The 7974-nt window shown below is 42.2% G+C and overlaps 1 pseudogene; it reads left to right on the top strand.

Moving 5' to 3' along the window:
• The first annotated feature begins 2269 nt into the window (after positions 1 to 2269).
• On the top strand, positions 2270 to 2775 carry LOC144479218 (oligosaccharyltransferase complex subunit ostc pseudogene; annotated as a pseudogene).
• Positions 2776 to 7974: the final 5199 nt, after the last annotated feature.

Below are 7974 nucleotides of genomic sequence, written 5' to 3'. Positions count from 1 at the left end.
AACTGGGGAGAAATACCGTATGGTCATCGATTACAGTCAGACCATTAATCGGTACACGCAGCTGGACGCGCATCCCCTTCCACGCATATCTGACATGGTCAATCAGATTGCGCAATACCGGGTGTTCTCCACTATTGACCATAAATCGGCTTACCACCAGTTCCCCATCTGCCCGGAGGACCGCCAATATACTGCTTTCGAGGTGGATGGCCGCCTCTATCACTTCCTTAGGGTCCCCTTCGGCGTCACCAACGGGGTCTCGGTTTTCCAGCGTGAGATGGACCGAATGGTGGACCAGAACGGGCTGCGGGCCACCTTCCCGTACCTGGATAACGTCACCATCTGCGGCCATGATCAGCAGGACCACGACGGCGGACTCGAGCGGATTCACCCTGCCACCTGAAACAACACCACAACTGTTACTACAGCGGTCACAGCGGCGGATCAAACCGCCCGACAGGCTGAACCTGTGAGGTGTCGACGTCTTGCTTCAGCCGTGACTTTTGCATATATTCTGTGACTTGTGTATATATTCCGTGACTTTGTATATATTGTTCCACCCATCTCACCCCCGCTGGACTCTTTTTTTTAAACAGGAGGTGAATGTGGTGACCCACTGTAACTACGTATTATATGCCTGGACACACCCCTGCTGCGCCTGACCCGAGACTCCCTTTCCACCTGAACGAGGTATAAAGGTAACGGTTCCTCCCCTCTGCCTCAGTCTGGACCAGGCTAGCTACAAGGGTGTGTTCCAGTTCTTTGTGATTAAAAGCCTGTTTTATTTCACACTCGCGATAGTCCTGATGGTGCATCAAAGTGGCTTTCAGATTTGAATTTGCTGTTGTTGACAACCTCGGACCAATCGTGGTGTAAGAAAATTGCAAGGTTATTGAAAGTATAAAGGCGAGAGCAACAGCCATCTCAGAAAAAATATCTCTGAAGCCAGGGCAGGATCAGATCAACTGAACCAGTTAAAAGCAGTTAAGGGCAGTTCGATCAACTGAAACAGTTAGTCCTTAACTCTGCCAGCTTCAGATATGTTTTAAGAGAACTCACCATTTAACAGTGAAAAGTACCAAATCAGACAGCGCTTGCAGACATCAGACAACAATAGAAGAACTCCAAATCTTTTCTGAAATCCATCAAGTCTGTTGTATATTGTCTTTCAGAGTGACTAAAATTCTGTGATTAGTGTTCTGGTAAAATAATGTTCCTTGTATTTATTTGAACAATATGACAGTTGAACCTTCCTTTAATTGATATGTTACTTGTTTAGTTAAAGTTTCGGTTGGTTAAATAAAATAACTTGTCAATTATTCACTGAAGCCAGTATCAGGTCTTTACATTAATGAATCTCTGAAGATTAATGTAGAACAGTTAACACCTTCCCAAACATTTTTACCAGATTATGAAGCGAGAGAAAGGGGATTAACCTCTGTGTCGTAACAACAGTGCCTGCATTCTAGAAGCCAATGGTTCCACTGAATGCAGCGACAAACAAGATGTCTACCAAATGCCAGTTTGATTAATAGAACAATACAGCCCAAAGCTGGTAACACAGGTGCAAGGCAGAAATAAGGAAATTCACAGGGGCAGACGAATGACACGTGGGTTCGAGTCGGTGGGAATCATTCTCCAGTCTCACTGTCCAGCATCTTGTGTTGCTGGTCAACAGAAGGGAGGTAACTTTGTAATTAATGACAAATGAGATCCCATGAGGTCAGGATGTACATTGTTATTGGCTGGTATTAATGACAGTGATGATTATTGACTGATTTGTATTAATACTTACTGGATAATGCCACCAGCAAGGTGGGAAATATGATATTGGAAATGCATAATTGCCCTCACAAAAGCATTGTTCTTCAGTGTGACATTGGGCTGCCCACTTCCCCTATCTGGAGTGCTAGGCTACTTGATATAATTCACACATTCAATCATTTGGTTAATAAAGTCACGTTTTAAAATAAGTACACAATGTTTCATGAGTCTCTGCATCAGCTTAAGTTTATCAATACACAGCATGGAGAGAGCACTCCCTCAACAACTTAGGTGCAGCGGAGGAGGGTGACATCACTGGCTTCAAGTGGCAGAACGAAACTCCTTAGTGGGGTTGAGTATGTTTTTATATTGACCACCCCAATTAGTTAGAGGAGGTGCTGTCAGGCCATCAGGACTGTAAGCTGATTCACCGGAATCAATACGAGGGGTTGTGGAACACAGTTGCACTATAGAACTGAACTGTGCTTAAAGAGGGAGGGTGGGGGTGGGGGTCAGTGAGTGGACATGGAGACGGTGTTTGCGTTGCCGTTTATGGTGCTGGAATGTCCCAATGTGAAGCTCAAGAAGCCGGGATGGCTGCATATGCCGTCCGCCATGACCGTGTACGCGTTAGTCATCATCTCCTACTTCCTCATCACCGGCGGTATAATTTATGATGTCATTGTGGAGCCTCCAAGTGTGGGATCAATGACAGATGAACATGGCCACCAGAGGCCTGTAGCCTTCTTAGCATACAGAGTGAATGGACAATACATCATGGAAGGTCTTGCTTCTAGCTTTCTGTTTACAATGGGAGGACTAGGGTTCATAATCTTGGATCACTCAAATGCCCCCAACATTCCAAAGCCGAATAGATTCCTGCTTTTGTTCATTGGTTTCGTCAGTGTCCTGTTGAGCTTCTTCATGGCCAGAGTCTTCATGAGAATGAAACTGCCGGGTTACTGCCGTGGTTCCCCGTGGACGGCAAGAAGAGTTCATCAATCAGAATAGAGAGTCTGAGTCTTGATCTTCCAGGCAGCAAGGCTTTATTAGCTAATACATTTCAATAAAGCCGGGATTTCCAGATGAATCCAAAAAACCAGTGCTCTCACAGTCTTTTTTATACACATTTAGCTTCATATTTCATCATTCTTATCTTACAGTCAAGGTTTTTTTGTTGCAGACCCCAAGGCCACTTTTCGTTAGCCACCATGGTTTACTAGACCTACGTTATCTGCCTTCTTTCTGATTGGTCACTAATGAATGTGCTATGATATCGTTGTGGTTACATCTTGCCTTCTTATCTGAAGTTTATTGTCTAATCAGCCAAGGTTGTTGTTTGTTCAACCATTGTAGGGCATCCAAGTCTTTTTACTTTCTCACGTTTATTTAAGAAATTACTTTCAGCTTCTGTGTGTTTGCTTGACTTCTTTTAGCCTTTATGTTCATTTATGTGAGTATCCATGTGTACTGACCTGGTAAGGTATTGTGCACTTAAAAGGGTACAAGTGTATGCTTAATAAGATATGTGATATATGAGAGCTTCTTAAGTAGTGATTATCTCTTCTATGTTAATTATTATCTCCTACTTGTCCTAATAATTATTCCTTCCAATATATGTTGTCTTAATGATTATTCCTTACATATCCCCTCTTTGAGACATCATTGTCTCACTAAACTATTTCTTGATATATTTTCCCAATATATGTCTTAGTTATGTTTGGTTTCACGAAATGTGGAGGAGCTTAAGTGTAGGATCAATATCCCTTTTTGTTTATTAATAGCCTAATTGCGAACTGCTCCTCCAGATTTCCTTTACCTGATTGTTCATTAAAATACATTTTTGCATTAATACATTTCATACACTTTGGACTAACACATCTCTCCCTCCTTGATTTTGCTTGATCATTTAAGTATTTCCCTCTATGTGTATGGTATCTAGGGTCATATTATCTCCTCTTATTTTCAAACTATTGATAATGGTACATGCTGTCCATTGCCCTGTTAATTTCACATCGACATAAGCATCCTGCTAATGCTATCCCTACTATTATAAGCAACAGTAACATAAATGATTTAAAAATCCAATCAAACATCCCATTTCCTACCCATCCTAACCATCCAGGTGGGTTATAATCATGGAATTCGTGACCTATCTTTTGGAGTTGGTCTGCTTGTGCCTTGATATGCTTTTCAAGGTTAGTTATATTCTCAGATTTATCTGGTATGTAAGTACAGCATTCTTGTTAAATTATGGCACATGTTCCTCCCTGTGAGGCCAATAGATAGTCCAAAGCCAGTCTATTTTGCAGGGCTACTGTGCAGACTGCCATCAGTTCTGCTGATACTTCTGTCAAGGCTTGCCCTGTTTATCGAGCTTCAGCTGCAGTGATATTAGCCAGTTGTTCCAGGGCTGTGGCCATCAGAATTAACTCGTTTGCCGTTCTTCCTGTCCCATGTAATGGAAAGGCCATCATAAAGAACCAGTCAGTCTTACTGATTGTTCGTTTTGCTCGCGAAGGGTAGCTTCGTAGGGAAGGCATGTGGTGCATATAGGGCACTACATATCCCAGATAACAGGAGCCTGTCCAGTTCGCAGGAAGCCAGGGATATGCCTTTGTACCGCATATAAAGTAAGTTCCATTGTAGGCCGTAAAGTTATCAGCCAACGTCATCCAAGGTTGTACAGCTTTTCCTTCCCACACGTTGCTTGATGTGATGTTGCATATTTCAGTCCAGTCTATTTTGAACATACCAGCTGCACTTAAATCTTTCACAGGTGGTTGCCATTCTACAATTTGCTGACATTTACTTTCTCCAACTCTTGCTCCATCCACATTTTTCTTTAAACAGAAGGATCCTGGTCCATTTGATTTTAGGACCGTCGGTACAGGTGGGAACTGGGAATGGTCGTAGGTTGGTTGGTACCATGTAGCAAACCTGGTCATTCTATACCCAGCTGACTCCCACATTGTCATGTTTCCTCCTTCCCCTGTCTTATTTTGTCTCAATATCCATTCTATAGTTTCTGAAATCTGAAAGGGGAGAGACTGGAGTGGTAGGCCTTCTTGGGAATGGCTTGGGACATGAGTGCAGACCCAACATTTGCTTATGTTCAATCTTTCTGCATACATATATGACATATATAGGTAAGTATTTATATGCGATCTGTCTTCTTCCTGTTCATTTTTACTCTTGCCACCCCCCATACTAAGTACTAGTATTATCCCCATACATCCTACCCCTACTTTTCCCATGCTATCACAAGGAGGGAGAGTACAATTTATCACAGTTTACACAATTCTTTTCCCGCGCTTAGTCGCCGCTACTACTATTTAGTTTAGACAGTCTTTCAGCTTCAATTTCAGTGATTTCTCTTGTTTTGTCAGTTCAGTTGATAGCTCAGTTTCCTGGGTCGAATTCGATGAACCATGAACTTGAGCGGTAGAGTTTGTGTCAACAGTCCTTGTTCCTGAGGAAGGAAAATACTGATCACTGGTATACAAATCAAATTTCCATCTTCTTTTAACGCATTGAAACAGATCTTCCCCTCTTTTGCAGTCTTTAGTGCTACATTGCAAAACAAGGAGCGTCAGTCTCAATCAAAGTTATCATGAGTCTATTCGGTGGGGGTAATTCAACTTGACCCCATTCCTGGACTTCTTGTTCGGGGATTTGTTCATTCTCTATTCGCACTACCATTTGTCGCATCATTAGTCTGGTAATAAAAGATCTCAAAGCAGGCAGTAAACAACAAAAGATTAGTCCAATTATGATTATTACTACTACTATTATAACCCCTGCCTTTGCAAACCATGCTCCCCATTGTCCGAATACATTATCAAGCCAATTCCAAATATTATGGCCTAATCCAGCATTGTCATGCATTTCTTTCCTTAGATTTTATAATTTGGTCATAGCTTTAGTGAATGAACCTTTTGGATCAGTGTTGTTAGGGATGAATGTACAGCATTGTTCGCCAAACATAACACATACACCCCCTTTTTCTGCTAATAGCCAATCTAGTGCTTGCCTATTCTGCCAAGCCATTTTGCTAGTTGCAGCTAACTGCTCACCTAGTGCAGTAAGAGCCTCATCAGTGTAGTTAATGAATCTCTGCTGATTGTAATAAATGTAATTAATCCATTCAGTGTTTTTGTTGGGGGTAATCCAAATTAGAATGGATTCAAACCCCGCAGCTATCTCATTTCTCGCTTTAAATTCATTGGGGATTCCACGAGGTTGTCCTATTGCATCTAACTTTATTTCTGGATTAGGTGTGTATGACCTTCTCACTCTTCGAACTTCCATTTCATGTTCCATCGGTAGCAGGACAGTATTTTGTGCCAGCATGACCCTAGCACACAATCCAATCCAATCCACTGGCAGTTTTGCAATTAACCCCTTTTTGGGATCACACAGCCACCACAGATCAGCTAATTGGTTTACCTGTGATTCCAAGACTTGTGCGGGAGGTGGTGTTCCCCCTTTTTGTGGCACATATAGACTACGGACATCCCCTATGTTCCATATTCTTTCACAATCCCCGGTGTAATTTCCTAATTCAGTTCCCTTACTATTTTCCCTCCAGTAACAATCTTGAATCAACAAAGCTGGTTTCATTTTCCATTCTTTTGGGGCTACTTCTACTGTCGTTCTAGGCCATTTTGGACATCTGTGGGTCAAATTATATGTACCTCTTCCTACCCCTGCATATAAGATACAGTGATATTGGCACACAGGTGCCTTCCCAGTGCACAAATTATTGCAAGTGGATTCTGAACAATTTATTACTTGAGCAGTGAATGTTTGGCCCCCTATAGTGTACTTTCGCTCATAGGTTGGATATTTACTTTGAAAATTTTCTTTATTCCATTTTTGCTGCCAATCTCTACAATTCTTTGATCCCCAAGGTATATCTATTATCCAAGTACGAGGTTTCTCTGAAGCACATATCACACATTCTTTCCCGTTATTATTTTTGTATCCTGTGTATTTAGCCCATTTCCACCACTCATTTCTTTGTGCTTTTTCCCAAATTGTATCTGCTGCTACTGACCGCTTGTGATTTCTTTTTCTTAGTTGATAATAGGTAGAATCCCGATTACCTTCCTTACTCATCTTGCTGTTTGCTAATTCCTTAGTTTTTATTTTCCACATTTTTCTTCCTTCTCGGACTTTTAGTGTTGTGTCTGCTATAAATTGCTCTTTTCTATTATTCACCCAGGAAGTCTTTGGTGGCAATGGTTTCCAAGTCCCAAGTCGGGAAGGGGGCGGGAGCTGCTGCCCCTTCTTCCCCACTTCCTGTACTAGGACCAGGAACATCATCTGGCCCATCATCCAAATCAAACTCAATGTTATCCTCACTATCCTCCCTCTCTGCATCTCTATTTTGATCTGGCACAGAACTATTGGAACTTTCTCCTGTGTTTTCTTCGTCCCCACTACTACTTCTCTCCGGGCTTTCAACTTCGACAGCCTCTCTATCTTCCCCTATACCTGGTATTGTCCTAGTACAATGATTTAAATGGTACCACAGTGTACTGCCTTCTACTTGTAAGGCTGTGGGTGAAACTCTGGTAACATCGAAAGGTCCTTCGCTTCTTGGTTCGTCCCAGCGCCTTCGGAATTTCCTGATGTATACTCGATCTCCAGGTCTGATTCGGTGGTCAGCCGCTGGGCTTTCTTCCTCTTTGGCTTTTTCCTGTTCAAATATAGTTCTATGTATAACAGTTAATTGCTGCATGTACTCTTTAGTGTCCTGATCTAAACATTCTAATGTAGGGCCTCCCGTTCCCCTAATCTTTGGCACGGGCATTAGTCTCCCCATCATCATCTCATGTGGACTTAAGTGTGTTATTCTATTCTCCTGACTTTGGCATTGCATTAAGGCTAGTGGTAGGGCATCAATCCAGTTTTTCCCTGTATCGCTACAGATCTTGCTTATTTTGGCCTTAAGAACTCCATTTGCCCTTTCTACCATTCCTTGTGACTGAGGATGGTAGACACAGCCAAATTTCTGTTTCACTCGGAGCACTGAGAGGGTTTCTCTCAGTACTCTTCCTACAAACGCAGATCCATTGTCTGAACTTAATTGGGCTGGTATGCCAAATCTTGGAATGACTTCTTTTGTCAGGAAGTTGATCACTGTTCCTGACCCTTGATCTTTAGATGGTGTTGCTTCTATCTATCTGCTGAATCTGTCAATGA

The sequence above is a fragment of the Mustelus asterias genome, chromosome 25, assembly GCF_964213995.1.
Source record: "Mustelus asterias chromosome 25, sMusAst1.hap1.1, whole genome shotgun sequence".
NCBI classification, from domain to species: Eukaryota; Metazoa; Chordata; class Chondrichthyes; order Carcharhiniformes; family Triakidae; genus Mustelus; species Mustelus asterias.
This window is presented reverse-complemented; position numbering and strand designations above follow the sequence as displayed.